General features: G+C 38.5%; 1 pseudogene; it reads left to right on the top strand.

The window, feature by feature from the left end:
- The first annotated feature begins 11,888 nt into the window (after positions 1-11,888).
- Positions 11,889-14,249, top strand: LOC147461355 (uncharacterized; annotated as a pseudogene).
- The last annotated feature ends 263 nt before the right edge of the window (positions 14,250-14,512 follow it).

Raw genomic sequence — 14,512 nt, 5'->3', positions numbered from 1 at the left:
GTATAATTTACACGCCTTCCTTCTTGAGTAAGGACTCCTCCTAATGCAAGGTTACTAGCATCTATGATCACCTCAAATTCTTGGGTGAAGTCTAGAAGTTTTAGAAGAGATTCTGAAGCAAGATACTCCTTAAGCTGTTTGAAGCAAGATTCATGTTTTTCTTCCCAAAGTATCGTAGCTCCTTTCTTTAGCAAGTCGGTTAGTGGTGCAACTTTAAGAGCATAGTCCTTTACAAAGATCCTGTACCACCCTGTGATACCTAAGAACCCTCTGACTTCGGTTTGTGAAGTGGGTTGAGGCCATTCCACAATATCTTTGACTTTGTCAGGGTCAACAGAGTCTCCTTCAAGTGAAATGATAAACCCTAAGTAACAGACCTTAGGGGTAAAGAAGGTACATTTGCTTTTCTTTGCATACAACTTATTTTGGCGTAAAAGCTCTAACACTTTCCTAACATGTCCTTCATGCTCTTCCTCTGATTTGGAATAAATTAAGATATCGTCAAAGAATACTAGGACAAAATCGTCCAAGAATTCTCTAAAGATATCGTGCATCAGATGATTGAAAGTTGCAGGAGCATTCGTAAGTCCGAAAACCGTCATTGTAAATTCGTAATGACCATAACGAGTGTTGAAAGCTGTTTTGGAGATATCAGCCTCCTGTATTCGAATTTGATGATAGCTAGATCGAAGATCGATCTTTGTGAATATTTTGGCTCCATGTAATCTGTCCAGCATCTCATCAATACGAGGAATTGGATATCTATTCTTGATGCTAACCTGATTTAAGCCCCTATAATCTATGCAAAGTCGAAGAGAGCCATCCTTTTTCTTTTGGAAGAGAACAGGTGCACCCCATGGAGATGTACTAGATCGGATAAACCCTTGCTCAATCAACTGCTTGAGCTACTCCTTGAGTTCTATAGCCTTTGGAAGTGACATCTTGTACGGTGCTCTTGAGACTGGTTCACTACCTGGAAAAATTTTGATTTCATGGTCTACCTCCCTAGGTGGTGGTAGTTCAGAAAGTTCAGCCGGTAAAACATCCGAAAATTCTTCTAGCCACATTGGTTCAGGGTTGGAAGAAGATTTTTCTACTTTGTTTATCTTGACTACAAAAATTTGTTGACCCTTGCGTAACCCTTTTAAAAGACGATTAGCTTTGACCAAGTAAGCTTTTGGTCGTCCATTCTGGCCTTGAATAGTGACTTCTTGACCTTGGTTGTCCACAAAAGTAATACTTCCTTGGGCACAATGGATATTGGCATTATGACTGGCTATCCAATCCATTCCAAGAATTCCGTCATAGATTCCTATAGGTAAGGTTCGAAAAGTAGCAGAAGTAGAGTATTCTCCCAACTTGAAATCTATTTTTCCCACAGTGTACTGAGATAACACCTCCTTTCCATTGGCTAATTTAACTCTCATCTTCCTTACAGGGTGTTGATTAAGTCCTAACCTCCTTAAACATTTAGGTGACAAGAAAGAATGAGTACTGCCACAATCAATAAGAAGCTCAAATTTTTCACCTTGGTGACTTGCAGGTGTTTGAATGACAGCATATTGTTGTCTTGCTCTTGGATTAACAATTGCAGCATGTAGAGTTGCTCTTTCCTCTTGTTCTTCTCCCAATGTTGGTTCTCCTATGATAGCATTGACTCTGGCAGCCATTCCGCTCCCTCGACCTCGTCCTCCATTTCTTCCTCCACGATTTATTATTTGGCCTCGTCCTCTAGCTCGATTAGGTGTATTTGTTGCGGAGACTCGCCTAGGACATACATTCCTGAAATGTCCTAGCTCGTTGCATTCATAACATCTAAGATCTGCATTTTGAGCTCCATTTGCTGAAGCTGCAACTATTGGATGAGTTTGGTGAACTGGGTGAACTTGCCTTTGGCTCCACATCATAGGCTGTCCTTTCCTTCCAGCATTCCTTAAATTTCCATTTCGTACCCTTTAAGAGTTTGACATCTCTTTAGCTAAGGGTTTAGCTCTTAAAAGATCATCTTGCAAATTTACAGGCCTCATGGCTTCTAGACGTATATTTAAAGGAGCATTTAGCCTTTGGCAAAAACAGGCCACTTGTTGATCTGCGGTCATTGGCGAAGCATAGAGCCTAAGAGTTACAAATTTGGAGTAGTATTCTTCCACTGTAAGATGAAACTGACGTAAGTTGAAGAATTCATTCATCTTAAGGGATTCGTGTGCAGGTGGAAGATAAAGTCCTTTGACAGCATACTTAATGTCTTCCCAAGTTTGAGTGTTTTGAGCTACTTGATTATCTTTGCAGTGTTGTTTCCACCAAAGCTTGGCATCCCCCGTGAGACGAAACATAGCCAACATTGCTTGGTTATCAGGAGTAGTACCACCAGTAGCAAAATAATCCTCCATCTCTTCGAGCCACACTTCTGTATCGCGCTCAACTAGGGCTCCTTCCCCTTTGAAAGAGGGAAGTTTAGCTTGCTTGTTGAGAAGTATCTTTTTCTCTTGAAGAGATGTGTACACCGCACTCTGTGCAATATAGATTAAGTGAAACTTTATTGGATACTCTAACTTTAATCCACTTTAAGGCAAGACTTGATCAGTCAATAATACAAACAAAAGATAATATTAATCCAAACTTTATTGATATACACATTATTTGCTACCAAGGTTGGTAGTCTTTAGGTACAAGGATTGTAATGTCTTTATATTTTGAGTTTAGTGACTACAAAAGGATAGGCTAAACGATCAAAATAATAAGTTTATTTTGACCCCTGAAAGCTACGAGATACACATATGAGTCGAATCCTACCACCATGGATAACTTTTGTAACTTGTTTATAGACCCATTGAGTCTGAGATATCTTTTCTTCTCCCAAGGTAATGGTAGTATCCAGATTCTTAGTACCAATGAAAAGATAAACTTCGATGACTTTTAACTCCTCTGCCCATCGAAGTTTCTTGAGGTTGGTATCCATGCACCATATCTTGTCAGCATCGATGGTATAGATTCCTCCAGATGGACTCCAGTTGATGCCCCATCCTCTATGCACCCTTGGGATAGGTGGTACAAACACCCTATCCAAAATCATCATCACCCTTTTTCGAAACTGATAGTTTGGTGATTGGAATTCATTTTCAAACATGATGGTGAACACCTGGAATTTCTGGTAGGCTAAATGAACATTTTCCTGTACCAGGAAAGTTCAGTCTTCAATACCATATAAAAACTCAAAACGATTTTTCTAGGTTCTTCTATTATTTCAAACATTCACATCCTTCAATATCCAAACATCAATCTAAAAATCTCCCCAAGCTTGAACCTAGGCTCTGATACCAGTGTGAGGTCCCTACCCCATTTTGAGAGGAGCGGAGTACCTTTGATAGGTCTCCAATCCTGAAAAAGAAAAACCAACGAACATTGCCTTAGCTACTACGTAGCCACGGGCATGAACCGTTAGTGAAGGATTGGTCCTATCTCGCTATGGCGGAGCGTGACCACCATAACCCTATCTAAAAACTATCTATAATCAACTATACCTAAAGGTATAAATCCAACCTGTGCGCTTTTTTCCCCATGTTTCAGAAGCACAGCCGCCAAGGTTTGTCTCTTTTAAGACGTATGACTAATAAAAAAAAATTCTAGCGTTGGAAAGTTACCTGACTCATCGGGTCCACCCGTTCATAGAATGATACCGTTAGGGTATCATTCTCCCACTTTCCACACCACACTCACCCTTATTTTGTTATCTAATTACTACCACACTGTTTAAACATACATGGTCTTTTACTTTATATATGATACTGGTTCGTTAAAACAGCCGTTCAAACAGTATTACAAACAATAGTTAAATAAGAAGTCGTCCAATTTTAAACCAACAACCCTTGGATTACGTTCACCCAAGAATCTCTACTGGCGCTATTATGTCCGATCGGTATATACATTATTTATAAAAACCCTTGTCCTCATGAGCGTCCCATACCGCTCGACAAGTACTCGTTGTGCTAATCTGGACGTACTCCCGCCATAGCAACAACGGTGCCAATCTGGGCATCATCCTCACGCCATGGCAAAACAAAACTGCAGTATCTAGCTGGGCTAATCTGGGTGTACTCCCACCACAGCATCAGCAGTGCCTTCCTGGGCGTCATCTCACGCCTCGGCAACTGCCACATAATACCAGCACTAATAAGTAGAGAGACTTGAGAGAAACCCTACCGATGGTTTTGGACAAACATTCTTTCCTATAGCAACCAGTTTAACCAGACAATCTTTCCTACTTGTCAAACATATGCCGAGTTTCTTTGGGTTAAGCCCCATGGTTTCGGTCTGTGTTTTCTTTTCATAAGGTAAATATTTTATTTCTATGGTCTCGCATATGCAATGATGCATAACTTGAAACTGCAATACTAACCTGTACCATAGCTCCGATTGATCCGAATGGTGGAGACATAACATGTTCCGCAGGAGTTCCACCATTACTTGTACCAGCTTCATGATCATTAGCGCCTTGGGTTCAAGCACGCTTTGGAGCCATTTTTTTGTACTACACTTATGTTATACACTTAGAACTTTAAATTGGTCAATTTCCCTAGTAATCTCCTTGTTTCTAAAGAGAGTCTGTAATTTGAACCCTCGCCAACTCGGATTCACACTTAGTGTTGTTGTTTTATATCTAATTTCTATACATCAAATATTTGTTAATCTTAATTAATCAAAAATTAAGTGTGTAAACTACAAGAGAAAGTTTAGGACTGCATTACTTTTATGCATGACATTTCTAATCCAATTCTAACTTCCATTTCTATACTTCAACTAAATCAATTTTTAGTATTATTCAAAATTCTACTTAATCTAATTGACAATAAAATTGTTGAATGAGAATTTCATCATGTATAATAAGAATATGATAAGTTCTCTTATGTATTAACTTTCAATTAACTATGCATAAGTTAATAGTGAAGATGTCCTAACTAGAGAGAGAGGTATACTTAGAGAGATTAGAGTAAGACAAAACATACACACACATCTTTTCTAAAGTTAATTGAATCTTACTAATCCATTAGAAGATTAGAGTAAAAGAGAATACACACACATCCTTTTCTAAAGCTAATTGAATCTTACTAATCTATTAGAGAGATTAGAGTAAGAGAAAACATACACACACATAATTCCTAAAGTTAATTGAATCCTACTAATCTATTAAAGAGATTACAGTAAGAGATAGCACACACACACATATCCTTCTTAAAAATAATTGAATCTTACTAATCTATTAGAGAGATTACAGTAAGAGATAGAACACACACACACATATCCTTCGTTAAGCTAATTGAATCTTACTAATCTATTAGAGACATTAGAGTAAAAGATAGCACACACACACACACACATATCCTTCTTAAAGCTAATTGACTCTTACTAACCTATTAGAGAGATTAGAGTAAAAGATAGCGCACACACACACACATATCCTTCTTAAAGCTAATTGAATCTTACTAATTATTAGAGAGATTAGAGTAAAAGATAGCACAGACACACACACAGATATGCTTCTTAAAGCTAATTGAATCTTACTAATCTATTAGAGAGATTAGAGTAAAAGATAGCACGCACACACACACACATCCTTCTTAAAACTAATTGAATCTTACTAATCTATTAGAGAGATTAGAGTAAAAGATAGCATACACACACACACATATCCTTCTTAAAGCTAATTGAATCTTACTAATCCATTAGAGATTAGAGTAATAGATAGCACACATACACACATAGCTAATTGAATCTTACTAATCTATTAGAGAGATTAGAGTAGGAGATAGCACACATACATCATTCCTAAAGTTAATTGAATGCTTAATTAATACGCACCTTATTAGTCCACTAGAGTTTTTGTTCTTTTAGTGGTTTGTGGACGCTTTCTCTCTAAGAGAAGTGGCAGCACTTCGTGAGCGCTATAGAGGCAATCTCTATGTTTAAAGTGTGAGCATGGATGCTCTATTTATAGCAGAAAGAAAAACGTCTATTTTTTTTTCCGTATATATATTTATTTATTTATTTATTTTTTCTCAAAAATCATACCCACGTTTTTGGTACCCTTGTGGTACCCATCAGCTTGACCAATTTGTTATTATCATCAAAAGATAAGGCCACACAACCCCCCCTCATTAAGATTAGTCAAGACTAGCCTCTCCTTTTCATGTGACAGTGTGTCCCACTTTGTCCCCTCCTATGTGAGTCCAGGTGAGTCCATGTGCCTTCATGTGTCATCCCTGTGTATTCTTTTTTCTTCAATTATTTTATTTATTTCCTTAATGATAATTTACTTTACATTTTTAAGTTAAACTTTACAGTCTTATATTAACTTTACGACAGTAAAAGAAAATTCTACAATCAGTAAATAAGTCTTGCAATAAGTTAGTTAGTGATTCATATAGCTAAACATGTCAGAATTTTATAGCATAAATTTTAAATTCTAGGTTTTCTCAACCTAGCTACGATTCATAATTTGAACTTGAATATCTTAAATAATGAGTGATGGTTAAAGAAAATTCAACTGCATAATAGAACTTGTGCTAAATTTGAAAGTAGAGACCTTACAGGGGTGGAACTCACGTCATGACAATAGAGAAAGATGGGGGCAACTAGTAAGTTGCATGCATTTTGTTGGAGGTGGTCGAGTTCATTTAATATTTACTTCTAGTTTGACATGCAGGTGTGTAAAACATGGCCACACACCCCAAAAACAGGGTGGGTGCCTACCCGTTAGTGTGTAGCCAACCTAAATTTTCAAGTCTCGACATCTTTTAAGAGTCATCCACATTGGCTTCAATTTTCTTGTGTAACTTTACTTGGTCATACTCGAGTACTTGTTGTAATCTCACATTGATGGTTCTCTATCTTACTTGGTCTCTGTTCTTGGTGAGGCTGCAGATTGTTACTTTCTGGTCCAATATACTTTTTCCATTGTGTGCTGAAGGATTGTTGAGATACTCAATCATGTTCGGAACCCCATATAATCTTGGGATCTACTAGAGGCTAGTTCCATTTTTCTTTCTCTCCTCTATTCTCACTTCTTCTCCATGATTTTCAACTTTCACTACAAGAGGTTCTTCATATTAACGACATTAGCAGTGCGATGCTCAAATGTGAAAATCCATGACGTCGCTATATTATTTGTTGCATAGCGACATTCATAGCGACGTCCACAGGGTAAAAAATAAACCGAGAACGTAAAAAACTCAGATCTCAGATCTGAGTTTTGACACTCCAGCAAAATAGGTATACTCGTGCCGCTCTCTCTCTCTCTCTCTCTCTCTCTCTCTCTCTCTCTCTCTTCCCCCCCCCCCCCACACACACACATGAAGAGAGGAAGGAGAGCCAGATATGCTCCTTCCCTCTCCTCCCTCTCATGTTCCCTTCCCCTCTTTCTCTCTCTCCCTCTCTCTCTCTCTCTCTCACACACACACACACACAACATTGTGTATGAGAGAGAGAGAAAGAGAGAGAATGTACACACATGCATAAACAAAAAGCACATACACACACATTGAATGTACAAAGAATATACACACACATGCATAAACAAAGAACACATAAACATACACATTGAGAGAGAGAGAGAGAGAGAGAGAGAGAGAGAGAGAGAGAAAGAGAGAGAGAGGGGAGAAGCAAAGAGAGAGCGAGAGAGAGATAAGGAGAGAAAACAAAGAGAGAGAGAGAGAGAGAGAGAGATAGATTAAAAAAATAGAGAAAATGAGAGAAAATACAATATGGAATGTTATATTAAACGTCTTCAAAATTTCAAAATGATTTATGAGACCAATCCGATAAACTCCTTGTGGATCGAATATAATGTTTGTGTTGTCCAAGAAAATAATGGACTGTTCAGTGAAGAGCTTCGTCAATGTGTGCCTTTGTAAATAGACGTACTATGACATATATAGATAAAGAGAGAGAGTCAACATAGGTTTAAGATTTAATTTTTATATTTAAGTTAGAGTTTAGGTTTAGATTTAATATTGGGTTAGGTTTAGGGTTTAACTCAAGATTTAAGGTTTAGAGGTGAAGAACAGCCCAACCATCTCTCTTTTTTTTAGAGCTTAAAGGTGTTTGAAGCTAGTTAGCTTTGGAATGTTCAAAGGAAGGAATACCAAACTCCAAGCGAACTTTTTTGAGCGATAATAAAATCGAGCGAGTTAGTGAGAGGCACTTTATAAATACACACAAAGCCAAAGGTTCTTGTAAGTCACTCATTCCTTCACTTGAGAGACTAAATAAATTGGCCCTAGACCTCCTAAAGATGGTGGTCAAATTTAACAATGGATATGCTAAGCAATAGGTAGTTGCTAGCAAGCCTGACATTGGATAATTCTTGAGCTTGTTCTTTCTTGTGTTTTTCGCCTAGAAATCTCGTAGCTTTTCCGTTTCCCAAAGGAATGTTGTAAGTTCGTGAAAGTCATTTTTCTCAAACACTCGTCTAACATTGCTGACACGCTATCTATAGGCCTTCTTGTGCATTAGAGCTAGACCTTGCATGCAACCCTCCCCCCTCTTTACTTTTGCACTATATTTGCTTAATTATAGCAGACCTTAGTATTTTTCAACTCTTTGCTCATGGGACAACACTATTAGTTGACTATAGTAAATATTTTTAGGTGTTGCAGATTGAGACCATCACATATATATTTGTTGCTATTTGTTGACCAATATGAGTATACTATGCGTATACATGTTGAGTTTTATTTATCTTTTATGAGGAATCTACCAAGATCCCAAAAGACAAAATTGAAGGTTGATTGAAAGCAAGAAGTTTAGGTTGCGTCAATTACTGCATGCTTGTCTCCTCACCTTTCTTGAAAGGAAGAATCTTAATAAAATCCATTAAGATTTTTTTTTCCCACTTTTCTAGTCCCCCCCCCCCCCCCCTCTCTCTCTCTCTCTCATCATGCATGCAATAAACAAATACTCCCAAGTCTAAACCCTCTATTTGCTACGAAAAACCTCTCTCTCTCTCTCTCTCTCTCTCTCTCTCTCTCTCTCTCTCTCTCTCTCTCTCTCTCTCTCTCTCTCTCTGTGAATGTGCAACACGTCTTTGATGACTGTATTGAAATTCATGTGATGTATTCTGCACACAAAAAGACCATGTCTCTTCTCAGCAAGCATGCGTGCCCCACCACGTCCACATCAAGTAGTGCCACCACCATCCTCAAGTACAAAGATTGTTGGGGACAACGACTATGACATATTTTTTTTGAGAGGCATCTCTCTCTCTCTCTCTCTCTCTCTCTCTCTCTCTCTCTCTCTCTCTCTCTCTCTCCCCAGCTTGCTTCTAGAAAAACTATGATAAGTAGGTGGCAGGAAGTATTTCCACCCAACTCTTAACGGTGTATGGCCTTACTCGAGAGGCAGGGTGAGATTTTTGTTGTGCGCAAGACATGGTGAGGCCTTGCTAGTCACGGGCTACTATTAGTGAAAGCCAAGGTGAGAATTGAAATTGCTAATCACAAATTTTCATTGGCAAGAGATGTAGTCATTTCTTCCTCCCTCTCTCTCCCTGTCTCTCTCTCTCTCTCTCTCTCTCTCTCTCTCTCTCTCGTAATGTTTTTTGGGAAAATTACCGAAATACCCCTGCAAGTTGTGGAAATTCCCAAAATACCTCTCAAATTTCAAAAATTCCCAAAATAACCTTTTATCTATTTTGGTTGGATTGTTCAAGATTTTCTACTCTTTATTCCTTTTTGACAATTGAGATCCATTTTTGAGTGCTTAGCATGTAGTTTGTCACAATTTACCTCCTAAAAAAAGGCAGTAATTATGTCTAAAAACAATGAAGCAATTCTTACCCAAGGCCTACATAACCAACTCAAGCTCTAGTTTAAGCATCTTGTATTGATAGAAAATCAATCTTCTTAGGAAGAGCTGCAAATTTTTTCATCTTTGGAAAAATTTAGTCTCAAAACTAGGGCTATTTTGGAAAATTTGAAGGGAATCTTGGGAATTTATCACAAAATATTGGGGGTATTCTAGGAATTCTTGAAATTTTAGGGGTATTTTGGGAATTTTCACAAATAAGAGGAGTATTCTTGTTTTTTTTTTCTCGAAGGGTGTGCACGGGGGGATAGAAAGTGCATTGGGCGTATTTTAAAAAAACACATTCCAGAACTTAAAAGAAAAATTTATTGACTTTTGCAATCCAGAGAGAGAGAGAGAGAGAGAGAGAGAGAGAGAGAGAGAGAGAGATAGAAATGCCTATTGACTTTTGTTTTCACTCCCAAAAAGAAGGGAGACCAAAAAAAAAGAACCCCTCAAATAATCAAAATATTGAGGTATTCTGGGAATTCTAGAAATTTGAGGGGTATTTTGGGAATTTTCACAAATTAGAGGAGTACTTTTGTAATTTTCCCTTTTTTTCTCAAAGGGTGCGTAGGGAGGACGGAGGGTGCATTGGGCATATTTTTTTAATAAAAAAAACACATTCGAGAACTTCAAAAGAAAATTCTAATGACTTTTGCATTCCATACAAAAAGAGAGAGAGAGAGAGAGAGAGAGAGAGAGAGAGTTTTTGTTTTCACTCCCAAAAATAAGGGAGAGTTTAAAAAAAAAAAAGAACCCCTCAAAGGATCTCCACCACCCAGGTCCTTTGAGGGGTTCTTTTTGGCCTGCCCAAAGGGCAACGGCTATAGAGATGCTTTCTCTTTTTGCTGACTAAAATAGAAAAAAGGTTGAGTTGTATTTTCAAGCATTTTTTGTTAACGCCAAAAATGTTGATTGGTTGAAATAAGATAGTGGACACTCATTTAAATGAAGAGTGTGTAAATCTAATGAACATGTCTCGAGTTTTGAAATAGAAAGTGAATGCTCGTTTCTTTAGTCACCTCTGCTAGCTAGGTGTTGGCATAGAAAGGCTTGCGTCCAACTTGAGGGAGGAAGGTATTTTTGGCTTGCCCAAAGGGCAAAGGCCAGGCTAAAAGTACTAAGCTTTTATAGGGAAATAAATTTCAAAAAGAAAAATTTCCATTGGTTGAAACATGAATGAATCACTTATTAGAGAGAGAAGTGTAAAGGCAATGATGAGAATTTTTATCATGGAGAGATAGGGAAGATTTACATCATGATTGGAAATATAATATTCACCCTTGTGATGTGTGGCGTGCTTCGATGACGCTAGGATTCTTTCGATGAAAAGATTGTAGAGATCGGCAGTGGAATGCGCTATTGGGCCCTTCTTCTCCAGCAGCTTGGCATTGATGTTGCTGCTGTGGAAAATATGTCAGAGATACTCAATGAGCATGTGGAAATCTCTACTTCTTGGACACACATGTTTGTGACGGTGCCAAATTTGTGAAGGATAGCTATGCAGCTGGCCAAGCTCTCTTTCTATGTTGGCCCCCCAAGCTATTGTTTTCATATCATAAATTGGAGACACACTGATTGCCCGAGCTTTGTCTTGGATCCTATGCCACGGTACCACATTTTTTGTTGGTGAGGTTTGAGGTTACAATGGCTGCACATTCAATATGACAAATAGTTGCAATGGAACGCTTCCAATGGGTGGGAGATTAAAATGGAGATGAGCTATCATGTTGGACTTTGTTCCATGACACCTTTCTTTGTTGTGCTAAACAAAGCTTGCCTCTAGCAATCTTGAGTCGCCGGGTGACCTTGCTGTAGCACTTGGCAATTATGATGACCTAGCATCTAATGGCAAAGATAAGCTAGAAAAATCATGAGCTCTCGTTGTAGATGCCTTAGCTGCAGAAATGTCGCATCCAGTAGGTCTCATTGCTGCAAGCGAGGGATCATCTCACAAAAGTGATTTCAAGCTGAAGGATATACTCTTATAACACATCTCCCGTGCCCAAAGTATAATTTTTCATCTTTTGGTTTTGTTGTGCAGTCAACGAGGCCTACCTGTGTATCTTCCATTGAAGACTGACGAAGGAAAAGTCCCAGCCGAAGAGCTATACGAATTGAACAAAATGCTCGTCCAACAGGTCACTCCTACGATAATCATGCGAGCAAAGGTGCGCATGAGATTGCACCAGGTAATCCTCAAGCTATAACTGTCATATAAGATTATTAGTTGAGGAGGCACCATGCATGTTTGGCAAGTTTTTGTTGAAATTATTTATTTAGGTACTCTGGATTTACTCCTTCATTAGTTAGCCATGCCACACTGTGCATGTTTTTGGCCATTTTTTTCCTGTGTAGTCCATCGTGAAAACTCTATCATTAACTCGCAATGTCCTGCTGCAACATAAGAGATTCATGGAGACAGAAAAGCAAGTGGTCCAGTGCTTATAACAGATTGGAAAGCAAAAAATTAGATACTCAAAAGTTATTTGCCGTTGCATGCTAGCTTCCATCACATCACTGGCAGGCACAATACTGCGATATTCAATTCGACACACCCAAGCCGATCGGTTACCATTCATGTTGTCGACCTATTGTTTAGTTGAAAGTGATTCTGACAAACTTTTTAAAAGGTTGCCGATGCAATATTATCATTGCCCAAGTGATTCAAAAGTGCCTCAAATTATGTCACATCATCTGGTCGATGAATTTCAAATCACATTAGGAGCAACGACCAGATATATATAAACAATTGCCAGAATATTGATTGCCATGAGTAGCAAAAACACTTAGATCATGATGCGAGAGCCACTTTTTACAATTAGAAACTCTATCTAATAGTACATATTTTTACAACATGATACAGCTTGTAACCAAGAATACAAGATGAGAAAACTCTAGGGTTTATGCACATACGAGCTCACCATAGGCTATTCGCTGTATGAAGGAATTGTAGAAAATGAGATGCCTGGATTTCTTCACAAAATACTAATTTATATAGAATTACACTGAAAATTGTCTGTACTAATTGATTGTCTTACACAGGTTCCATCCATATAACTTGAAACATGTTTGCTATGCATGTGTGCTGTATACGATCTGTCTTGGAGAAGTTGATGCTCCCTAATAATGGGTTTGTAGGAGTAATTCTAGTAGGTGCTCTTTCTACTTGATGCAATCTCAAGGTGTTAAACCTCAGCTTCTATCATCTACATGGCGAGATAGCTCTTGGGATTGGGTGCCTATGAAACTTGGAGAGCTTGTCGATATTGTGGTACAAGGAGTATAGATTCCAAAACAGACAGTGCTGCTATCCAAACTAAGAGTTCTCCTTCTAAACTTGAGCTTTTAAATAATAGCTTCCTTTTGGGTCTATTACCTGTTCATTTCTCCAATTTCACTTGAATGAAATGGCTTTTACTCTCCGACAAGAGGTTTTGAAAACAGCACATGTCTATGTAGTGAACCCTGCCACCTTGTGCCTATGTGTCAAAAGATAACAAGAAATCTGAGAGATGCATCAATGGTGGTGCATGTGGCATATCCATTAATCATAACCACTTTACTGTGTTGTCATGGGCCAACAACATTGCTATGGGAATTCTCATAGCTTTTGCATTCATGTGTATGTTGATAGTGTGGAGAATCATCATGTGAGGACTAAGAAGAGAAGAACCAGCACAAAGGGCACCATGGAAGCTCTCCCCCTATTTCTCCCTCTTTTGGTCATCCTTTTTATTGTCACGGAATTGTTGTGGACATCCAGAGTTGGCCGCAACAGTGTGATGACTCATGATTCCAAGGTATATTTGTCGTCATTCTCACGAAGGCACTTGATGAGTTAAAACTCATAAACCTGCACAAATTGCTTATTGTCATGTGCATTCACGATAAATAGGACCCCCACCCAACAACCACCCGTGGAGCCTCAAGGTACAGGGACACCCACCTCTGCCTTTGTATAAGCAAGCAAGAGCAAGTGGGATTGTGCTGCTGCAAGTGCATATTAGACAAATCCTCTTCTAACACCTAATAAAATTCATTTCTTGATTTATCAGTTTGCTTGTATATTATGTCTACTGCTGTAAGTATACCTCGCTTGGCTATTTCTACCATGGCATTGCTGGTTCTTCTACTTCTCGCATCGCATCATCGACAACATCCTCTAATACCCGAGCTCTTCCATCCTGTTGTGCTCGACAAGGTTTGATTGACATGATAACAAGTGTGGTTTATTCTCGAATGCATAATTGTTTTTTGAAGAGCTTCCAGTCCAAAATGGATCCATTGGCTTGTGCATATTGCAGGGTTTGTCTTATTATCGATAGGGCTCAAAATCTTTGGGCTGTCGTTAGCAATTGTGGAGCCAAGGCTTTCACTTTGGAATGCTTTATCTTGGATTGCATTAATCGGGTGCAAGGTGAGGAAGCTACGGACTACTTTTATCATAATCAAAATCTAGGCTTCTCTCCAAATACAAGTAAATATGGTTGCAATTTTGACTACTGTTGACTTTTGAACTTGTTTGCAGGAAACTATGAGCTATTTTCAGTGCACATAAAGCCTTTTTAGGTTGGGACATCATCTCTTGGAGTGCACTTTTTGTAGGGAATGCACAACATGGACGAAGTCATAGGTTATGTGAATTAGATGCAAATCAAGGGTCTCTCTG

The sequence above is a fragment of the Adiantum capillus-veneris genome, chromosome 3 (assembly GCF_014529385.1).
Source record: "Adiantum capillus-veneris isolate H3 chromosome 3, ASM1452938v2, whole genome shotgun sequence".
In the NCBI taxonomy this organism is placed as follows: domain Eukaryota; kingdom Viridiplantae; phylum Streptophyta; class Polypodiopsida; order Polypodiales; family Pteridaceae; genus Adiantum; species Adiantum capillus-veneris.
Note: the sequence above shows the minus strand (reverse complement) of the source record. Positions and strands in the feature narration are given on the sequence as shown.